The sequence below is a fragment of the Armigeres subalbatus genome, chromosome 2 (genome assembly GCF_024139115.2).
Source record: "Armigeres subalbatus isolate Guangzhou_Male chromosome 2, GZ_Asu_2, whole genome shotgun sequence".
NCBI lineage: Eukaryota > Metazoa > Arthropoda > Insecta > Diptera > Culicidae > Armigeres > Armigeres subalbatus.
This window is the reverse complement of record NC_085140.1, coordinates 114,630,491-114,655,061: the sequence shown is the minus strand read 5'-3', so window position 1 is coordinate 114,655,061 and position 24,571 is coordinate 114,630,491. Positions and strand designations below refer to the sequence as shown.

General features: G+C 39.1%; 2 protein-coding genes across 5 annotated transcripts in view; both read right to left on the bottom strand.

Moving 5' to 3' along the window:
- LOC134210699 (neurocalcin homolog) overlaps positions 1-24,571 on the bottom strand; it is a 493,920-nt gene that overhangs the window by 407,600 nt on the left and 61,749 nt on the right. The window lies entirely within an intron of this gene.
- LOC134210698 (neuronal calcium sensor 2) overlaps positions 1-24,571 on the bottom strand; it is a 413,535-nt gene that overhangs the window by 340,122 nt on the left and 48,842 nt on the right. The gene's annotated exons all lie outside the window — the stretch shown is intronic.

Below are 24,571 nucleotides of genomic sequence, written 5' to 3'. Positions count from 1 at the left end.
ACGGAAATCACTAAACAGATAAAGCACAATATAACAAGTGTCGAATAATCTGCTGCGATACGATTAGCAGAAATAAGTGCAATTCAATTAAAAGCACGTCAGTGGTCGCGTATCAATTTCTGAAAAAAACGCTTATAGACAAGCACAAATATTGACTGAAAAAAAAATAAAACGTGAATTACAAATTGGTTTCTATCCGAAAGTTATCACCTGTATCAAAATGTTTCATGTCATTTGTTGCTAAAACTTCATCCAAATATTGTTCATTGGTTTTCATTTTTAACATTCACATTTAAACAGTGCTGAAACCAAGCTCATGTTTGTTCACCCGTATCCTTGTTTTTGTTCAAACGCACTTTCGATTTAAAGTTGATTGGCTATTCCGTTTTCCGCAAAAAAAAATCAAATGGAAAACCGTTCGAATGTTCCCAATTCGTTCGAAAGTTTTGGCTGTTTGTAAACAACCCATTCTGGTATTATATTTGCGTCACGCTGGTACTCAGCTGATACTAGATGATAAAGTCCATAAATCAACACGATTGTATTAATAAATCCGGATTGACTGTTGATTGGATTTTTGTTTTACATAATCAAGCGAAGCACTGCACTCGATAAGCTTTTTTCACCTTTCCTCTCGACGAGTAACTTTTCAACAGATCGCAAAAAAAAACTTTGTGAATGCGAACGTATAAGCAAAACGAGAGGCCACCATATGAAATGGAGGCAAAGCACAGACTACCAAGGGTGCTTGTCTCTAGTTCACAGGTGGATTTTTTTTCAGTAATTATCTATCCCGACAAAAACTCACTGATCGATATCGGGATATTTCAATTGGCAGCTGAATGGAGGCTTTTCAGCGAGTTTACTTATACATTCAAGGGTCAACCCCTGCTCATCCCGCAGTTGATTCCCGAGCCGACGCGATCCACTACTGGGAATGACTTGTTGATGCAACACCGTATCATATTGGAATTCCACGGAAATTGATCATCGTTGTTAGCGCTTTGCTTTTTTTTATCTCCACCACCGGACTCGCTGAGTTCAGCATCCACCGAAGGGATTATGGTTGATTAATTAATATCGTAGTAGCGAGTAGCCTGGCTGGCAGCAAGTGCGTAGGCTTTGAGATGATTGTGACAGCTGTGGTCAGGTTTGATTTTAGGAGTCATGTGTAAAAATTTCATAGCGTTTTCGAAATTGAGCAATAAGGAAAGTTCTTACAATCAAGAATAATGCGAGAAAAATGATTATTTACCGCAGTCGAGACTTTGTATGATCTTGTAGACCTAGAATGACTAGACGTATTAGTGCGGGGATAATGAATGCGATTTGCTTGAAGTGGTTATTGAAATCAGTTTCTTCCTCAGGCTTCGTCTACTTCTATCTAAAGCAAACCGAAGACTTTGTACATATATGTATTTTGTGTATCAATTAACTAGAGTAAATCAAAAAGAAAACTTTTACAAGGCTAACAGCAACAAATGGAACCACGAAACGCACCTCGCGCCAATCCTCATCGCCCTAATCGGTTCATTTAGAACTAATTATCCGCGAACAGATGCACGAGTGTCAGCCGCTAATGACGCATCCGATGTGTATCTTCTCTACATACAATGATCTGGGACCGACCGGTGTAACACGCACATTTTTTCCTATCACCTTTTTTCCACAAATCACGAGTCAGCGCAGTCATAGATGATTCGCATTAGCGCGCCTTCCATCAACCATTGGTAATCGCTTAGGACGTTGATGTACTTGCTGTGGGAAAAATTAATTATTTATATCCCGATGCCGGCCACTACTAGGCTACCCCTTGGACCAGTCACTGACTTCGCCTACAGACTATATTAGCATGGCAGTAGTAGGTTGACGGCTTTCAAGTGCTTCTGTTTCATCGTTTCAGCGTAGTAATGTAAGCAAATAACTGCCCAGACAGACACCATCATCATCATCATCATCATAGTCGTTCTCGCATCGATGATAGGCAGTGGTGCGCTAAGGGACAAGCCAACCGGAGTTCTGGCGCTCCTGTTTGTATTTACTGCCGTTCGATCAGAAACCAACGGAGAATGAGAGCGGAAGTTTACAATTTCCATTCTTAGATTCGAAATCATTGTTCACCGGTGGCGGAAGTGCTCTGTTTTTTATGTTTGTCTGTTTGTCTACACTTCGTTTGTGTTTTAAAGCAATTTGTTACCGTCAACATTTACATGCTCGGAAGGCTTACCATGGTAAGTGGAATTCATCAAGTGGATGCAAAATGAGAATAATTAGATTAGATTTTCGAGAAGAAGGATCAAATCCATAAGGAGGAGCTATGCCAAACAGCTTGACTCATGACCTAACGTCGTGCTTACTCGAGTATTTCCAATGCAATAATAATTTTAAAAAAATTAAAAATAATAGGACACCATCGACAGTTTCCTCCATAGAGAATAGTTCCCCTCCAATGACAAAAAAAAATGCTATCCTCAAGGCCTACCTTCCTCGTAGGTCGTAGGTACCTAGGGTAGAGAACCATTTGGGCAGCACTCCTTATTCCCGTCCACAACGTTCATTACTCGAGTGCACTACCACCGAATTACTTGTTTTTTAGTACATGGTTAGTTTCTGTCGATATCAAGTGATGAACAAAAAATCATGCCATTTGGTTGGAACGCGGTCGAGTTATTAACGATGCGGACGGGAATAGGGGGTGCTGCCCAAATGGTCCCGCTGTTGTAGCGGATGGTATTTCAAGCCACTTTGGCAAAGAGACCCCATACATATGACTTATATAGTACGAGATATGTGACATTTTCTGTGGAAGGTCCCTGAAATCAGTTGTTTGAGCATAACTTTTTTTCTATGTTTCAGGCATTTTTACCACCTTCTACAAAGTTGTTTGGCTAACAAAAATACACGTTTTTGTAGAACATTGCGAAGCTCTATCTCTTAAAATTAAAAAGTTATTTGAGAAAATGTATTTTTTCTAGGGGTGTTTTAGAATCGTGTAACTTGTTCCGGCGCAAAATGGCGCACACAACTTTTTAGTACACTGAAACTTTTGTATGTCTACTCTTATCTCGTGGTTAAAGCTTTACACGAAATTACACGTGAGTTATATATATTTCAAATGTACCACTTTTTGCTCTACGTGTACACTAAGTTTAGGTAAATACTATAGGTTTTAAATAAAAATTAACCTTTGATAGGTGGCCAATAGGCCAACAGTATATCACAGTATATTGCAACACGATGAACTGAGCTGATGTCTGTATGTGTGTATATTCGTGTGTATCTGAGTGTGTATAAACATTTTGAAGACCCATTTTTTGGAATTTAGCAATGAACATTTTTCACAGAAAAATGCTTGGGTAGTATGAGTCTATTATTGATTCTCGAAGCAAGGTGGCGTTCTAGAAGAAAACATTGTTTTCCAGATTGATCGCAATACTCGAAATATTTACTTCGTTTGTCAACAGAAAAATACTTGATATATCAATAGAAAACTTAAACAAAATACTGCAAGAAGGTAATGGAAAAGTTTTGAAAAACCAGAATACTACACACATCGGTAAAGATTCCTTTCTCATTTACTATAGTCCAACAATCCGCCACCGTTCATTATTCACAAATTTTCAATAACAAATAATGAACTCAAATTCCTCTTGAAGGTTTTTGTGAAAAATTGTAATCATCTAATTTTTAAACAGTGTTTCTATAAAATGACTATACATACACACTTACACACGAATATACACACATACAGACATCAGCTCAATTCATAGTGTTGCAATATACTATGGGCCTATTGGCCACCTATCAAAGGTTAATTTTTATTGTGATCCTATAGCATTTACATAAAATTAGTGTACAAGTAGAGCAAAAAGTGGGACATTTGAAATCTATATAACTTACGTGTAATTTCGTGTAAACACAAGCTTCAACCGCGAAATAAGAGTAGACATACAGCACTTTCAGTGTACTAATCAGTTGTGTGCGCCATTTTGCGCCGGAACAAGTTACACGATTCTAAAACACCCCTAGAAAAAACACATTTTCTCAAATAACTTTTCAATTTCAAGAGATAGAGCTTCGCAATGTTCTACAAAAACGTGTATTTTTGTTAGCCAAACAACTTTGTAGAAAGTGGTAAAAATGCCTGAAACATAGAGAAAAAGTTATGCTCAAAAAACTGATTTCAGGGACCTTCCACAGAAAATGTCACATATCTCGTACTATATAAGTCATAGGTATGGGGTCTCTTTGGCAAGTGGCTTGAAATAACATCCGCTACAACTTTCCTAAAGACACTAGGCTCATATCTAGTTTCGATGGTTAAGCAAAATTTTTATCTCACTTTTAGGTGGATTAATCAATTTACAGATTTTCACAAAAAAAAGGCCCTTTTCATATCTAACGTCTTCTCCAAACAAACTACAGCGAAAAAATCCACAGAAACGATGTCATTAAAAAAGCGCACGAAATCGGCAAAAGGCAACACTGTGATAATGGTTTGTGGGCTTCGTGGCACTGCCGTTAACGACGTCAGTCGTCTAGACCAGCGGTTCTCAACCTTTTTCTTGAGAGGTACCCCTTCATGTTTTTGTATGCATTGAGGTGTACCTCCCATTTTAATAAGCGTAACTCATAAGATTATCTTAGAATAGTGCTTTCGAACCTATTGAAATGAGGCTAATGACATTTGAAATGACGGTTTCTGAACCATTTGAAATTAGGCTTCCAAGCTTCTTGAAAGAAGATTCCGAGCCACTCGAAGGGAAGTTTCCGAGCCACTAGAAAGGGGGCTTCCAAGCCTATTGAAAGTGGGCTTCTGAGACTCTAGAAAGGAGGCTTCCAACCCTCTTGAAAAGGGGGCTTCCGAGCCTCCTGAAACTGGGCTTCCGACCCTTTTGACAAGATGCCACTTGCTTTGCCACCAGCTTTGGGCATCTTGAAATGACGTTTCTGAGTCTTTTGAAAGTAGGCTCCTAAGCATCTCGAAGGAAGAATTCCGAGCCCCTCCAAAGAAAGTTTCCGAGCCACTTGAAAGGGGCCTTCCGAGCATCTTTGAAGTGGCCCTCCAACCCTTTTGAAAAAAGGCTCCCGAACCACTTGAAAGGGGGCTGGCTGAATTAGGAATTCTTAGTCCCTTGAATGGAGGTTTCCGAGCTTGATGAATGAAGTCTATCGAGCCCATCGATTGGGTTTCCGGGTCTTTTAAAAGAGGGCTTCTAAGAAGGGGGCTTGTGACTCTCTTAAAAAAGGGGCATCTTAGCGTCTTGAATGAGGGCTTTCTATCGTGTTGAAAGGAGGCTTCTGGATCTCTTGAAAGGGGGCTTCAGACCCTCTTGAAAAGTTGGTTTTCGACTATTTTGAGAAGAGTCTTCCGAACCACTTCAAAGGGGGCTGGCTGAAAAAAGGTTTCCGAGCCTCTTAAAAGGGAGCTTCCGAGCCGCACGAAAGGGATATATCGAGTCCCTTGAAAGGTGGCATTGATCATCTTGAAGTGACGTGGCTGAAACATTTGAAAGAAGGCTTCCCAGCTTCTTGAAAGAATTCTAAGCCATTCGAAAGAAAGTTTCCTAGTCATTTGAAAGGGGGCTTTCCACCCCTTTTGAAAAGGGACTTCCGAGCCTCCTGGAACTGGGCTCCCCACCCTTTTGAAAATAGGCTTTCGAGCCACTCGTGGGGGTTGGCTGAAAGAATTCCAAGCCCCTCGAAAGGAGGTTTCGGGGCCTTTTTGAAAGGAGGTTTTCGAGCCTTTTGAAATGACGTTGCAGAACCTTTTGAAAGTAGTCTTCCAACCATGTTTTAGTCTTTTGGCCATGTTGCTAATTTGGCCAGTTTCTCACATAACTCCAGAAGTGAAGCAATTTTCAAGGATTTTATAAGCTGATAGATATATATTCCTTATCTTTTTACGCTGTTGAAATTGACGAGTTTCTCGCATAACTTCGAAAATAAAACAATTTTCGAGGGTTTTATTTGCTCTAACAGGAGAAACTGATCGACATGTTTTTGGAAAATATGAATTTTTCAGGGTTGGCCAAATTAGGCAATAAGGTGGCCAAAACCGGTACACTTCCCCTACTTCCAAGAAAACAAATATTCCGTTAGAAATTCATTGAGAAATTCCTTCAGGAATTCCCTTAGGAATTCCTCCAGAAATTCTTTTGTAATAGCTTCGAAAATTCCTTAAAAAAATTCTTCGCAATTCATTTCATAATTCCCATGTAATTTTCTTTGGTATTCTTTTACCTATACCTTGATTTATTCCACTGAAATTTTCTTTGAGGAATTTGTCTAAAACTCTTTATGGAATTTCTTCGTTAATTAATGTTGGAATTCTTAGAGGTGATTCATCTAGGCATTTCATTGGAAATTCCTACAGTAACTTCTTCGGAAGCTCCTTCGAACAGTCTTAGGGAATTTATTTTAGAAATTCTTCCAGAAATTGTCTTAAACCTTCGGAAATTTCGTATCGAATTTCCATAGAAATTGCTTCAGAAATTCATTAGGGAATCTATTCAGAAATTTATTCGAAAATTTCTCCAGGATTTCTTTTCAAAAATCCATTAGGAATTAGCGGAGCACTTCTCTGGATACTCTTTTTGTGATTCCTTCGGAAAATTCTCCGAAAATTCCTTTGCAAATTTATCCAAAAAATCCTTTGGAAATTCCATCAGGAATTCCTTTCAAATTCCTTGAGTAGGAATGTATGGTGGAAGGAAATCTCAAAGGAATTTTCAAAGCCAATGATTTCTTCAGGAATTGCTTCGGGAATGTATCCGTGAATTCCATCTGAATTTTGTCCAGGAATTTTTTTTTGAAAATGGCAATACGTTTTTTTTTTGCAGTTTGAGAAACTGCATATTTGATATTTTTGGACCGACTTCTAGCTCGGTGATGGGTGTCACACCACGATTTAAACATTTCTTGTCTCTCCAGAACCTCCAGATTCCAAATTTGGTTCCATTTGCTGGATTAGTTCTAGAGTTATGCTAAAAATGTTTGTTCAATTTGTATGGGAGATTCCTTTCTAGAACAGGGTGGGGTCTCGAATCAACAAAGACTCATTTATTGGCTTCAACACCTTCTAAATGCCAAATTTGGTTACATTTGCTTGATCAATTCTCTAAATATGCAGAAATTTGTGTTCCATCGGTATGAGAGCCCCCCTTTCTAGAACGGGGAGGGATCTCGAACCATCTTAAGAACCTTCCCCGGCACTAAAAAACCTTCTTCTTATTTCAATCAAAGTTAATTGCCTATTTTCGGGGATTAAACCACCCGACTTGGACATTAATTTACAATGTTGTGAAAACTCATATGTGAATATGTACGTTATGTGGAAGATATTGATTTGGAAAATGTATTGGAGGTAACCACTTTCCCTTCGATGGGACTCGAACCCATGAACCTACAGTACGCTAGACTGGTGCTTTAACCAACTAAGCTACGAAGGACCTCCGTCGGCCAAATTGGACGCATAGTCAAATCACTCGCAATCCATTTCTCAAGCCAACACTTCCACATGTGTATAGTACACGTCCACATTAGAGGAGCGTGAGTATTTAGAATGTCTGGCGGCTGTACACATTCTTCATCGGCAACTGTACTGATCAAGTGAGCTCAGACCCGACCGCATTGCGTAGGCAAGAGCACGCAACTCAGGTTCAGTTCAATCTGAAGCTGACTTCTTAAACTTTCCACTTTGGTAGACATTTTATTGTGACATGTATGGTATTGAGATCAGTGAGATGATGCAAAGCTCGGTTGGTCTACAAATGGTTTTAACTTCGTTATGTGCGTAATATTACTGGCTTCGGCCAGACATATACCAGTATTTGTTACCTGTCAAGGAAGCAGGCTCTACCACTGGTCGAATGTGATGAGGACGAAAGCATTGTTGTTTCGCGTAATGAGTAGGAGTCAGGATTAGTTCAGTTCCTGGGAAGTTTGCGTGCCGGAAGTTTGCGAGAGATTACATCAAATATTGACTAAGGTTGTTTCTTAGCAGCTGCTTCACAGCAATTTTGAACTTCCTTAAATTGTGCTCGGATTTCAGAGCCGTGGGTAAAGCATGGTATCGACGATTTCCATAATAAGAGAACGATTTTTTCCCAGTTTCTGTGTTTCTACGTGCCATGTACAAGTTGGTCCGATTCCTGGTTTCATGTGAGTGATCATGTCTCCGGAGCAGTCTTCACGAAAACATGAACCGCGTTTAAACAAGTCCAGTTTTCCCGTGTGCAAGTTCGCACTCAAACATGCATACTAGATCCAAACTGAGTTCATCATAAACCGAACCAAAATCGCACCCGGTTTGAACACGAGTGTGCGCCCAAGTTCAAACACACGGGTTTGAACATGGAAATTTAAACATCAGTTTACACACAGCATGCTGTTCATCTGTTCATATTGGTCAAGTAGTTTCTCTTCTTCAGTAGCGGTGATGGCCTAGTGGTAACTCGTTTGGCGTTCACTCAGGGCACTAGTGTTTGAATCCTTGTCTTTGGATTTTTTTTAGGAATGGCACATGAATAGAATTTTCAATAAGTCCGTCCAGCTATTTGGTTTCGCTGACGACATAGATATTATTGCATCGTAACTTTGAGAAGATGGAGGAAGCCTACATCAGACTGAAGAGGGAAGCTAAGCGGATCGGACTAGTCATCAACACGTCGAAGACGAAGTACATGATAGGAAGAGGTTCAAGAGAAGACAATGTGAGCCACCCACCGCGAGTTTGCATCGGTGGTGACGAAATCGAGGTGGTAGAAGAATTTGTGTACTTGGGCTCACTGGTGACTGCCGAAAATGACACCAGCAGAGAAATTCGGAGACGCATAGTGGCTGGAAATCGTACGTACTTTGGACTCCGCAAGACGCTCCGATCGAATAGAGTTCGCCGCCGTACCAAACTAACAATCTACAAAACGCTAATTAGACCGGTAGTCCTCTACGGACACGAGACCTGGACGATGCTCGTGGAGGACCAACGCGCACTTGAGTTTTCGAAAGGAAAGTGCTGCGTACCATCTATGGTGGGGTGCAGATGGCGGACGGTACGTGGAGAAGGCGAATGAACCACGAATTGCATCAGCTGTTGGGAGAACCATCCATCGTTCACACCGCGAAAATCGGACGACTGCGATGGGCCGGGCACGTAGCCAGAATGTCGGACAGTAACCCGGTGAAAATGGTTCTCGACAACGATCCGACAGGCACAAGAAGGCGAGGTGCGCAGCGGCAAGGTGGATCGATCAGGTGGAAGATGACTTGCGGACTCTCCGTAGACTGCGTGGTTGGCGACGTGTAGCCATGGACCGAGCCGAATGGAGAAGACTATATATAAGCCGCACAGGCCACTTCGGCCTTAGTCTGAATAAATAATAATACATGAATAGTTTTAGTTTTATAAATGCCACTTTTCAGCCCTTGTCAGGTGGTTTGCACTTAGCTGCACAGATATCTCTGTATCACTACAATTTGTTTACTCAACATTTTGCATACAATCTTCAGATATTATTCTTAATGTTCATAACAACTGAATATTATGTGCATTTTCCCGGTAAGACAACCGGCAGCCTCCAATGTAATGATTATTTAAAGTGTCCTTGCGTTTATGTTCTAAACGAGGTAAAAACATAAGTCTCTGTTTGTTTGTTAAAATGTAACCCTTAATTATTTTATATCCGTTACATATGCAAGCATGCATTTTATTTTGTTAGATACGATGGGATTTTCATATCGTGAATAAAATAAAGATGTTGATTCCAAATAGTTCTAAGACACGCTTTTAGTGGGGGAGGGTGGTTGTTAACCAAAAATTCAAATTGATAGAAATTAAAAAAGATAGTAGGGGGTCTGTTCATACCCGAGCAGCACAAGTCGGGCAAATCTTGTTGCAGCAACTTGAATGCGACTAAATCTGGTCACATATGAGTTGCAGTAACCTATGTGGAATATGTGTGCTGCTAGGGTAATATATTCTATATTGCTATGTATAAATAATACGCCGATGACATTATGCAATACAGAGAAAATTCACAAACGATGGAGCTCCAGGTCAGAAATGAGCCCACAAATCCTTAAACATAAAAGTCTTATAAACTACATGGCTCTCATAAAAGATAAAATCTCCAATTATGACAATCTAAAAAATTACAAAACTGGAATTAAAGCGTCGTTGATCATAAGGTTCTTCAAACAGGTCGAAAACCGTCTCCCTGGAATAAAGAAATCTCTATGCAACCCAGAACTTCGCCTCAGATTCTCGGTATATTTATCAAGTACTACCTACCGCATTGAATTCTCTTATTCGAGATATGAATAACAAAGCTGGGAAACGTGGAGAATCAACAATAGTTTCCCTAGCAACCCGTTCATTTGCCCAAGCGTAGCATTCTCGTGTGCAAGCGCACATGTTTGAACCCAAGTTTAAACTCGATGTTTGAACATTGTACATTGCGCCTGGGTGTATCGGAGTTCAGGCTCGTGTTCAGATTGCTAGGTATGTGCAAGTTCGAACATAGCAAGCAATGTTTGATTGGGTGCACAAACTTAGGTGAACATCTCACACATGTTGCACCTTGAAGACTGCTCCGGAGAATGTAGTTGTGATGGAAATTGGTATTGTATAGTAGATTATGCAAGGTTACCAGAGTCTGTAGCTCGCGCAAGGCTAAGATTGGACTGATGCACGGGGCTGCATTTGAATACAGGTCAAAGGTAGCAGATAATTGTGGTTTTCCATACACTATTTTCAGACAGCGATTTTGTGTAGATTGCAGTGGTTTCAAGACAGTTTTAGCGGCAGCTCCCCAGATAGACACTAAATATTGCAGTTTAGACTGAACGAATGCTTGGTACATAGTGATGAGTTGTTTCGTTGGAAGGAATTTAGAGATTCTCCAGAATATTCCACAATATGAACTTATATCGCTCCTAAGATTGTCCACATGAGCCTTCCAACTTAGAGTAGGATCGAATATCAATCCTAGGTACTTGTAAGTCTCTACTTTTTTATTGTTGTTGTGCCAACTGTAAGCTCTTCGTGGATAGCGTTTCTTCTCCGAGAATAAAACACCATGTAGTTCGTTTTTTCGACGTTCAATGACAGAAAATGTGCAGCGGAAAACATCTGCAGTTTGCATATGTCTTCACTCATCTGCATTATCAAGCAAGCAGGACTAGTAGCTGTGTACGCTAGCGATGTATCGTCGGCAAGTAATCTTAATTTCAAATAATCAATAATTTCGATTTGAAAGAAAAGTAAGATCGATTGAAAGTTACGTTTATGTGCATGCTCCAAATATGTTTTGATGAATTCTTCCGAAATTTAATGTTAATATCTATTTAATGCTAATGTGTAGTTTCTGGACTCATTGAATTTATTATATTTTTTTTAAGTATAACGGGCTTGGTGGTCATATGGCTACCGCTTCTGCCTCATACGCAGGAGGTCGTGGGTTCAATCCCAGGGCCGTTCCATTCTCCTACTTTGTATCTTTTCATATATTTCTCATGTTCTAGCAATCGCTAGGACTGGAAAAGGGCTTTCATACCATTTCTATCTCCTATCCCCCTATAACTACAACTTGATTAGTTCTAGCAGGTAACTGTTAGAATTCGAAATGAGCGAAAAAGTTCGTTTCGGCATCGAATTAGAATACTACACCACCCTATCACATTGGCAACCCGTTAACCAAGACGAACCTCTGCCATAAAACCTAGCCCTCAGATTCCAATAAAAATTCCGCATGAATTCGTAGCGAGTGCAGAGGTGTTGGTGAGGTGAGGTGTTCAATTCCTTCCCATCCCCGATGACCGTGAGGAACGTGGCCAGCGCCGTTAACGACCATTCAAAATACTAGAGCTCTTGGACTGTGCACATTGAGGTTGGAGTGCAAATCCCATGCTTCCATCTATTGGTTCCCTGTGTAATTGCGATTGTTCTGGTCGATCAACGACCAAAACTTTGATAATTATCTATCGATTTTTTTTCATTCTGCCACTGTTAGACGGGAACATTCATCAAGTTTTGGAGAATGATTTTCAGACCACCGAATACCGGAGATATTCCGGATTGTTTAGGGGCATGTCAAAAATGCTTTTTTTTTATTTTAATGTTTTTTCATGAGTGATTGTTATGTTGATGTCATAGATCGGTCTACAAACACTGAGTTCTGACAGTTTCCGTTGAAGTGTATTAGTCTACCCCATTCTTAGACATTTGTCTTGACAATAAGTTGTTAATTGGAAATTATATTTCCTATTGTATTATTATACAAGAAGAATGGACCCTTTCATATCCGGCGAAGATTTTGAAGTGTACATCAAGAGGTTAAAAATGTATTTCATCGCAAATGGAATTGCGGATAATCTGAAAGCTGCTGTTTTAATTGCGGTTATGGGAAACGAAACGTTCCAAATACTAGACTCGTTGTTTAGTCCGGAAGACCCGTGTGATAAGACGTTTGATCAAATAGTGGATAAATTAAAAAGGCAATTTAAACCATTGGTGATAGTGTCCGCAGAAAGGTATAAGTTGTATACGCGGAAGCAAAAAGTGAATGAACCAATCTCGGAATATGTTGTGGCCCTGAAACATCTCGCACAAACGTGTAATTTTGGTGCATTTCTTTCCGATGCACTTCGCGACGCGTTTATTATTGGCATTCACGATCAAAAAATTCGACGACGACTATTATCTGAAGAATTGGATTTCGATAAAGCGTACAAAATTGCATGGAGTTGGCTAATGTGGAAGAATCGTATCTCAAAACCGAAAACGGGTTGAACCACGTGGCATCAAAACAGAAAACGTGGTTACGGGAACAGTGAAGCGTGGCGGTGCGAGAGGAAGGCTAACAATAGATGAGCAAAAAGTGAAAAGGTGTATGCGTTGTGGAAGATCTAACCCTGCGGCCAACCAGTGTCCAGCGGTTGGTGTGATATGATGATGATGATGGTCCCGCCACATACCCCTACAAAGGTTTGAGTTTGATTTATCTTTAAGATAATTAATTGAATGATATAATAACAATTTAATCAGATTTGCAAAAAACAAAAACGATCTGATTACCATCACAGATATGAATTACATAACTTTTAATTACTATCCAGCAAAAAAGGTAAATTAAGAAATAAAACTGTTGTTTTCATCTACAGATTCTCATAAGCATCGGTAGTGATACTTCGAGTTTATACTAAAATGCAAAACTTGTGATACCTCTCGCACAGATTTCAAAAGTTTCACCATGAATCGCGTTTCATGTTTATACAAGACCACGTAACGTTTATCACTCGTAAACATCAATAAAATTAATAATCTAAGTCGTCAACAAAACTAAAACTTGTGTTACCGCTCCGTCGATATCAAAAGTTTCGGTATCAACCACGGGAACAAAACTCTACCAGATAGCCCATTACTAATCCGAAGAATTATTCAAACAGTTGTAAATGCGCAAGTCTGTACTTAAATTTTTAAAATCATCCATATCTGCTTTGCGCGCGCGAGACTCAAACTTTTGTAGACTACACAAAAAAGGTCAAATTATTACGTCAATTATATTATTACGTCATTATATAATTACGTCACTATATATATAAAATCCATCATCATCATCGAGGCGAACAAAACAGTTTATCAGTGCCTCAATAAATAAAAAATACAATTGTCCAAACAAACAATCCGTAGGTCAAACTTCGTCAAGATACAAAATTTATTGAATTATAAAAAGTCAACTAAGTAGCTGCTTAAAAGGAAGCTTTTACGTGTGAAACACAAAGTCTCTTAAACTGTGATAGTGTAGTTGCACGTTTGATATGTGTAGGCATCGAATTGAAATAATTGATACCTTTAAAAACAAAGAATTTTGTGAAGCTCCATGCAAAAGTACGGTGTTCTTATATCTTCCAAGTGTTTCTAGTGTTATATCTATGAATGTCACTTCCTCTTTCAATTCGATCACACAAATATCGAGGCAGCAATCCGTTAATTACTTTAAACATGAACACCATTGTTAAATACACAATTCTTTTTGCTTCACTGAGAGCCACTGCAAAGCATCCAACAAAAAAGTTGAGGAAGTGAATCTGTTACATCTCAAAATCAAACGCATAATCTTATTCTGCAAACGCTGCAATCTCGATATTTGTGTCTGATTTGCTAAAAACAAAATGGAAGGACAAAAGTCCAATTGAGGAGAGATGATTGATTTGTACAACTGTATTTTGCTAGCAATATTTGATTCGTTTTTCAGTCGACAGAGGATTCCATACTTCTTGGCTATTTTCTTGATGACATTGTCAATGTGTTGGTCAAATTTCAATTTATCATCAATAATCACGCCAAGATATTTAATTTCCCGTACGCGATCAAGTGTCGTTTGAGAGGTCACTTTGCGAACCAGTGCAAAACGAGGAATGTTCATTTGGTTCAGGAAACCGAGGAAGATGAAGATGACGAAGAAGCTGTAGATTTGATCAGTTGGGTAGCAGAAGGTAATGATCCGTTGCTCGTTCCAATGCAGGTAGAAGGTAAAGAAGTCATACTGGAAATCGATAGTGGTGGGTGTAAAACAATCATAAGTGAAGATGATTATAAGGAAAAATTTAATTATATTAAGTTGCAACAGGAGTCAAAATCATTCCAGGTCATTACAGGGCAAAGGTTTAAGCCTTTAGGAGTGGGAGAGTTCAGAGTCAGCATTCCTAATACCAACAAAGTATTCAATTTAGAAATGAGTGTGGTGCGAACAGATTTTAGGTTCAAGCCACTTTTAGGCAGGTCTTGCTTAAACGCGTTGTATCCAGGGTGGAAAAATAGAATAATTGATTTTGTGCATGGTGTACATACTATTGAGGAGGACGGACACAAGCAAATGGTGAATATGCAGGGTTTGGATAGCAGATCCTCAATCTCAGGCAACGATAAAAAGGATTTTCTGCAAATATTGCAAAAATCGTATCCGCGAGCTTTTAGTGAGGACAGTAGTCTACCCATAAACGAGTTTAAAGTGGACATCGTGTTGAAGCCTGTTTTTCATAGATCCTATGAACTACCTTTCAAAATGCGTGAACCTGTGGAAGAAGAGTTGAAGAAAATGGTGGACGACGGCATTTTAAAACCGGTGAAATACAGTAGGTATGCCAGTCCAATTATTGCTGTTCCCAAGGCAGATGGTAAGTCGATACGTATTTGTGTAGATTGTAAACGAACCATCAACAAATCAGTTGAAACAGAGCATTACCCTCTTCCAAGAGTTGATGATATTTTGGCTAGCTTTCCGGGTTGTAAGGTATTTTGCGTTCTCGATCTCAAGGGTGCATATCAGCAGTTAGCTCTGTCAGAGGATTCAAAAAAATATTTGACAATTAACACTCACAAAGGTTTGTTTCAATTTCAAAGGCTTTGTTATGGAGTGAGTAGTGCACCATCTATCTTTCAACAAGTGATCGATCAAATATTACGTGGGTTAAAGTATGTCAGATCATATATCGATGATACCTTAATTGGAGGCAGAAATTTTGAAGATTGCCTGAATAATTTGAAAATGGTTTTAGCACGTCTCGATAAGTACAATGTACATGTGAATTTGGAAAAGTGTAGTTTTTTCTTACCACAAGTTAATTATCTTGGACATACTCTGAGTGAGAAAGGCATAAGTCCTAATAACGATAAAATAAAAGCTATCGTAGAAGCCCCGAGTCCCATGAACAGTGCCCAATTACAATCATATCTTGGTTTACTTAATTATTATTCGCGATTTCTTAGAAATGCCAGTAGCATGTTGAGACCCCTTTATGATCTATTGAAAAAGATCGCCTCATTTCAATGGACGGAGGCTCACCAGAATGCATTTCAGGCTAGCAAACAGCTATTGTTGTCGAATAGTTTGCTGGCAATCTATGACCCCAATCAAAAATTGATAGTCTCTTGTGATGCCTCTCCTTATGGAGTCGGAGCAATTTTATCCCATGAAGTAAATGGAGAACAAAAACCAATAATTTTTGCCTCTAGCACTTTATCTCCCTCAGAACAAAATTATTCACAATTGCATAGGGAGGCACTGGCAATTATGTTCGCGATTAACCGTTTTCATAAATATATTTATGGTTATCAATTCGAATTGCATACTGATCATGAACCTCTCCAAGCTATTCTGAATCCGAAGAAATGCAAAAATGCTATAGCAGTAGCAAGATTACAAAGATGGGCAGTACAACTATCGATGTATGATTACGAAACAAACCGGCGTCAAAAATGCGACACGTTGATGCTTTATCAAGATTGCCATTACAAGATGCGACTCAAGGGGATTTTATGAAATCATTAAATATTTCGGATGAAATACCAATTGATTTAGAAATGGTTCACGTATGCTCTGAGAACGATCCGTTAATTAAAAAATAATTAGATTTTGTCAATCAGGGAAGTTTGAGACTATTGACGAAGAACTAACGTACTATAAAAACTTCAGAACTGTTCGTGAACAAATGCAATTCAAGATGTTGCAACTATAATACGAGGGTCACATATTAATATTGCGAACAAAAGTGCTAGCCAGAAAAAATGTATGGTGGAAAAACATTGAGAAAGATATTGAACATTTCGTAAATCAATGCGTAGTTTGTCAAAAAACCAGAAAAAGACGCCTTCCTCATATGTGCCATGGCCTGAAATGAAAACAGTATTAGAACGTGTTCATTTGGATCTCTTCTATTTCGGCAAGTTTACCTTTTTGATAATAGTGGATGCATTCAGTCGTTGGATAGAAGTTAATGTGCTCAAATCATCTAATGCAAAATTGATAATAGATCATGTGCGGAGATTTCTTTTTTTTTTCAATCATTTCTTTATTTGGTAGGCACTCTGTGTTTCTTAACCGCTACTGTGCCGTCATCTACTGTGGTATTCTGCTGTACAGAATCCACACAGAATCTATTTTTAGACATTCGTTGTTGTTATCATTGCCGGGTCCAACTCATCGTGAGTCCATTGTGTCCTTTTGTCCGTATCGTGTATCCAGTTGCTCGTTGCATTGTTCGGTTGCCGTTTATCAGGGTACGTTGGAGGAATACCTCCGAGAAGAACAATTTGTCAGTCGTCATCGAGCAGCCGTGTCGGTAAGACGCGCACCCCAAAACGCCACCGTTTGGGCTGCACCCTCAGGCGACTGACAAGGGCTTGGTGGAGGGGCTGGGAATCGAACCCATGACCGTCCGCTTATAAGGCGAACGTGTAGCCAACTACTCTACGGGACCCCCGAGCGGAGATTTATCGTAACATTCGGATTGCCCAAAGAAATTGTCTCAGATAATGGGCCCCCGTTCAACTCCACTTTGTTCATAGAGTTGCCGATTGGGCAGGGAATTAGTGTTAAAAAACCGCCCCCTTATCACCCAGAATCCAATGGGTTAGCCGAACGTGGTGTGCAGACAACCAAAAACACATTGAAAAAGTTTTTGATTGATTATAAATATCGCGTTCTACTGATGAACAAGTAGATAATTTTTTGTTCAAATATCGAAATACACCAAATGCTGTCTCTGGAATCTCCCCTTCGGAAATAATGTTCAAATTTAAACCACAAACATTAATTGATAAATTATCTATTAGGCAGAACAAACAAGTTGAATGTCGAAAAGTGATTCAGAGTGCGTCTAACCATATTGTGAACTCTTTTGAAAAAAGAGAAAAGATAATGTATATGAATCATTTTAAATCGTTTTGCAAATGGATTCCTGGCAGGATTGTTGACAAGCTTTCAAAATCGTTGTACAAAATTGAGATTAACGATAATATTAGAATAGTTCATGTGTCGACTTTACGTAAGTGACAAATACCATCCGAACGTATCAATTTCCCAAAATACTCATACTGAACCACGAACACCAGCACCAAAATTTGTAAAGAAGTCGATTACTAAAAAAAAAACATTGTAACACTCAAACTAAGTGGTCAGATTTTTCAAAGTTAAGACGTTCGCAAAGAAAAATGAAACAGATAGTTTTTTTAGAGGATAAAACAATCCTAAAGGGGAGAAGTGAAGTGTATTAATCTACCCCATTCTCGAACATTTGTCTTGACAATAAGTTGTTTATTTGAAAATTATATTTCCTATTGTATTATTATACAATCTATCAAACAAAGTCTCGTATAAAGATCCGTTTCCGGTTAGAATAGTATATAGGTCCATGATTCCCTATTGTAGCTCTTTTTTTTTGTCCCGGTCGTTGACCAATAAAATAGTGTAGAGAAACACGTGTCGTTAAATTATAAATCCAAAACATAACATCCGTGAAATCCGAATCAAACATCATGAGTTTAAAGACCATAACAAAGCTGATTTTTTTTTAAATGAAAAAAAGCTTTTTTTAATAAAGAGGGAAATGGTCTAGAATGCACCCATGAGAGAAAATAGCCCCACGGAATCATTGACACTACGTTTCGGAGCGGATGTTTTCCTTACATTTTGGCATTACCTATTAAGTACCGAGTCATATACACAAAAAATCTGCTATTGCTGTTATTGCTGTTGTACCCATTCAAAGAAAATTCTTCTAAATATGTTTTGATAAATTCTTCGAGTCCCCTAGAAATTGTTACTAATTAAATAAGAATTTTTGTGGAAATTCAAAAGAACTTCTCACGAATGTTCAGAAAACCTTCATTTGAAGTTGTAATAAGAATTTATTTCATGTTCAAGTGTGAGTTTCATGTTCATATCGCCATATAAGTTGGCGATTTCTTAGTTGACGAGACGGTCTACGAATAGTTGCAAGTCAAACGAAGCACAATTCTGTAGAATTTAACAAAGAAATTTAGAAGAATTCTGCGTAGAAGAATAGAAAAACTTTCTAGTAAATTAGAGAAAAAAAATGACAGAGATTGCCATTATAAAATTTTCCAAATCAAATTTAGAAGATATGATTCCCGATTTGCAACATGCCCTGAAACAATCCGGAATAACTCCAATGTCCAATGGTCTGGACATAAATTTAACCTTATATTCCAAAAATAGATGAAGTTTTCTCGTTGAACAGTGGCAAAACCAAAAAAAAATCTGTTATGGTCATTTGAATATTGACAAAATTTTACCTGTCCCGATAATTTTGTCCAACCGCTGTACTTCACCTCTGCAGAAGGTTGCATTTGAGTGATTCCTTTTTCTTTTTTTTTTCTTGTATGCATTTAGTAATATATCATATTTGTTCTGCTTATTATTATTTTTTCCATTTGCACCACCTTTTTGTCGTTTCCGGAAACTGATTTTTTATCCTTTCATTGCACTGATTTAGTTTCAACAAACTACTCAACCCTTTTTTTAATGTCTGCATAGGTTTTCCTTTCTTCTTTTAGCTAGTTGATGATTACTTTTTGGTGACACTTATCACTAAGGAACGGGATGAGATGCTGCACATTATTAAAATACAAAAAATAGGAAGCTTTCACCTTTAACGAGATGCAATACCATGCAATCGACCAATAATCGATAACGATAATCTGCTAACCAATAAAATGTATCCGATCATCCTACTCGAAAAGGTCGATAATTAATATCAAACAACCAACGACGATTATTTAAATGACTATGATGGTGCTCTTTCGAGTCCAATTCCAGTAGGCGCACACGCGGCACGTGAGTGCTCCAATCGATGCGGATAAATTGGTCGGTAAACAGATCCTGTGATGAAAATGGCATTTATGAGTTGAAGTGACAGTGATCCACTTAATGAATATTATCAACGGCACATGATGCTGCAAGACTTCGGTGCTGCATCCACAAACACACCTACGTACAAACGTGGGCAAATTTAATTGTTGGAATGTTAATGTCATTTATAATAATTGCTACACAACTAATAAACATAAATATTTACGGCTTGTTAAGGCAGATAACACCTCTTGCTCCAGGCGAGCCTCAATACACTCCAATTATCGTGAGATTCTGGCAACGTATGGGCACGGTCTCGGGTGGAGTTTATACAATGGATGTTATCTGCGATTGCAATCTCTCGACAAAGAGAGCTGGAGACGTCACGGTGTCTCTACGTGGAGACAATATTTAAAAAATCGCTGGGACACTTATCAAATAGTTCCCATTTCATAACATGCTATTCTGATATTTTTATCGATTTAGTATTTATATCCATTCTAAATCTAGTAATTATTTAACCCCCTGTATGTTTACAAATGTAGGGGAATTCTCCGAAATTTTCTTCCAAATTTCCTATTCAGATAAGAAAGAAATAATATAGAACTCATTGAAAATAACAAGTACTAAACGCACCCCAAGCATAGCGAACTAAAACAACACAAAAACACCGGCCGTCTCCTCCGCTTAAACTGGTGCTTATTTATATACACTTTAACTGCAACACTGCGCCAACTTAAGTTGTGATTTGCTTTAAATTGTTTCTTTTGTTGCATCCGACGATCTGCACCGGCCGGCTACTGCCGCGGCATTTCCCCGCCCACATCACGCTCACTTCCACGACGACGACGACGACGGTCGCCTGATGCAACGCAGATCCCACCTCACTCATTCTACAACATTCGAAAGGGCCGGCGGAGCGAGCTGTTCGAAACAGATTCGCGCCGAAAATACAACACTTTGATGGCACTAAAAATAGAAATTCACTCTCGCAGCTGATTTACCCAACATTATTCGCCAGCAGCGGCGGCAGCGTGACCAAGAGCTGCAAAAAAACACGGAGCTGACATCCTCCAAAATGTTGCTTCCATTGCTCTGGCATTACATCCGACGTCTTTTTTTCTATTCCTTCTAATTGAACATAGAGACCATGAACAACCGGAAAAATGTTTGTCGGAAATATTATGACTTTTAAGAGCGTCTAGAAGGAAATCTGTAGATGTTATAATATAAAAAAAAAACAACAACTTGGTGGATTAATCTAGTTTATTTTAATACATATTGTGCGATTTGTTCATTTCATATTTCATCTTAATTCAGATTTCAAAAGCTGTTTAGTTATTGGCTGTTTAGTAACTTTCATCGTATTTTTATTCTGAACATTTTTTTAAATTATATATGAAATCTTGTGGAATACTTATTTGATTCCCATACTACCATTGTTTGTATCCATTATTCAAAAGGAACTTATAGCAAAACTAATACACTCACCAATGAGGTGACTCCGTAATTCCAATCCATTTTCAAGCACTCACCTAAAATGAAACCAGAGAAAACCATTGTTAGTTTGAAACGTTAATCATTTGGTACATATTTCGCTTGCAACGACGACAAAAAGAAACTTAAAACATGGAGTGATTATCGCGTCTACGGAAGCTGAAATCAATTAATCAAACAGGAATGCCCGGTAACTACTATAATAATGACGCGGTAATTACGGGGCCAAGGACAAAGCTATTGTGTCGTGGTATGCCGTGTATAGAAGCGTAGTAAAGGTCGATGAAAACACCAAAGCATCAACTAGAATCGGGCACGACCGAAGAGCTACGAACAATTATGAACAAAGGTGGAAAAATGTTTCCTCCTGGAGTGAACTTAGAAGCATGAGCGTTGAATCATTGCTCGGTGGCGTGATAGTTAAAGTTTGGAATCATGATTTTCACCAAGCCAACAGGTGCTTTGAAATATTTTAAATATTTAAATAAAAATGTAGGTTGAAGTTAGAGCTTATCAATATTACGACCCCACTTATTAGAAAAATAAGAGAACAAGAGACGTTATTTACTTGCTTGTAACAATTTTTCAAAAATCACTTTTTCAAAAAAATTCTGTGAATCAAATCACATGAAGTTCAAGTGCTTAACAGTATAAAAACCCACAGAATTGTGCCTCTTCTTCGATTCTATGCTATCTCAATGCAATAGATAACAAGTACTCGTTCCATTTCACACCAATTGAGGAACTATTGACGGGGTGATCTAATGACAGTTCTTCTTTCTGTTCCAGAAGCTCATATTTTCCGCTTCGTTTATCTCCCATTACCGCACACAATACACACACAATTGGTGAATCAGATAAGTTTTTCTCCCGTTTCGCCACCAGCAAACATTTTAGCACAAGTGCCATTGATAACCACGAACAAACTTCACCCCGAATATCGCTGGGAACAGAAAGCAGATTATCCCATAAACAATTCCGCAAAACGGCCTCGTCAAGCTGTCTGGTGCAGATACATAACCCCATTGCCATCCGTGCTTCTTGGTTGCTTAGAGCGCCATACGAACCAGTTTAGGCGGCGAACGTACGGGGAATAGCTGCCAAACGATAGCGAACAGCCAAAACAAAAAAAAACGGAATCGGAAAAGAATAACCCACTGACGGAACTGACTACACTGCTACTGGAGGGATGGGGGCCTTGAGTTTTGGACGAGATTTCATGGCAGGAGCCGCATGTTATGTGTACCAAGCGGCCTTGTCCTGTCGGTCGCCAAGTTAGAATAGGAAGAAAAAAAAACAAAGATTGCGATTTACTCATTTGCTCTGCCCTTTGCAATTGCTTGATTGTGTTCAGGGATGCTGCAAGAGAAGGTTAGCCTTGGGGTTTTGAATGCAATGGAAATGTCACATTCAAATTGGAGAAATAAGTAAAGCAATTTTCAAAATAATAAAAATCCATACATTTTTAATGGCTAGAAAATAGAAAAAAAAATAAAACACAGAATTTCACCGAGAATTCGTGGGAATTTCCACGGTAAAATCATTGTAGTATTAATGAAAAAAAACGGTGGAATTTCCACAGGAAATTCGTTGGAATTTTTTTTTGGAAAATTCGTTGGAATTTCCACGGGAAATTCGTTGGAATTTCCGCGGAAAATTCGTTGCAATTTTCACGGGAAATTCGTTGGAATTTCCACGGGAAATTCGTTGGAATTTCCACGGGAAATTTGTTGGAATTTCCACGGGAAATTTGTTGGAATTTCCACGGGAAATTTGTTGGAATTTCCACGGGAAATTCTTTGGAATTTCCACGGAATTCATTGGAATTCCACGGGAAATTCGTTGGAACTCCACGGAAATTCGTTGGAATTCCACGGGAAATTCGTTGGAATTTCCACGGGAAATTCGTTGGAATTTCCACGGAAATTCGTTGGAATTCTACGGGAAATTCGTTGGAACTCCACGGAATTCGTTGGAACTCCACGGGAAATTCGTTGGAATTCCACGGGAAATTCGTTGGAATTTCACGGAAATTCGTTGGAACTCCACGGGAAATTCGTTGGAACTCCACGGGAAATTCGTTGGAACTCCACGGGAAATTCGTTGAATTTCCACGGAAATTCGTTGGAATTCCACGGAAATTCGTTGGAATTTCCACGGGAAATTCGTTGGAATTCCACGGAAATTCGTTGGAATTCCACGGGAAATTCGTTGGAATTCCACGGGAAATTCGTTGGAATTCCACGGAAATTTGTTGGAATTTCCACGGGAAATTCGTTGGAATTCCACAGGAAATTCGTTGGAATTTCCACGGGAAATTCGTTGGAATTTCCACGGGAAATTCGTTGGAATTTCCACTGGAAATCCGTTGGAATTTCCACGGAAATTTGTTAGAATTTCCACGGGAAATTCGTTGGAATTTCCACGGGAAATTCGTTGGAATTTCCACGGGAAATTCGTTGGAATTTCCACGGGAAATTCGTTGGAATTTCTACGGGAAATTCTTTGGAATTTCCACGGAAAATTCGTTGGAATTTCCACGGGAAATTCGTTGAAATTTCCACGGGAAATTCGTTGGAATTTTCACGGGAAATTCGTTGGAATTTCCACGGGAAATTCGTTGGAAATTGTGGGCTTCGTGGCCTTGCGGTTAGCCACGTCAATCGTCTAAACACATGTGCTATGGAGTGTGGATGCGACTCCCGCCGCGGTAAGGAGGAAACTTTTTGTGATCGAAAAATTCGCTACTGGATGTTATGTGTCCTGTGCGTTGTCTCATGCTAGGTGTTAAGTGTTCAGTCTGTACGACCTCTGGTGTTCCTGTCTTTTTTTTTTAATTCGTTGGAATTTCCACGGGAAATGCGTTGGAATTTCCACGGGAAATTCGTTGGAATTTCCACGGGAAATTCGTTGGAATTTCCACGGGAAATTCGTTGGAATTTCCACGGGAAATTCGTTGGAATTTCCACGGGAAATTCGTTGGAATTTCCACGGGAAATTCGTTGGAATTTCCACGGGAAATTCGTTGGAATTTCCACGGGAAATTCGTTGGAATTTCCAGGGGAAATTCGTTGGAATTTCCAGGGGAAATTCGTTGGAATTTCCAGGGGAAATTCGTTGGAATTTCCAGGGGAAATTCGTTGGAATTTCCACGGGAAATTCGTTGGAATTTCCACGGGAAATTCGTTGGAATTTCCACGGGAAATTCGTTGGAATTTCCACGGAAAATTCGTTGGAATTTTATGTTTCTGTCAATGGCGTGCGGAGAAAGACAGCGCCATCTCCCGTCATGTGCAACGACCAACAAGGGAATTTGCTGACCGATAAAACTGAAGTGGCTGCCAGGTGGAAGCAACACTTCGAGACTTTGTTGAATGGAGGAAGTGACGGTGCATCGGTGAACAGAATAAATATTAGCGACG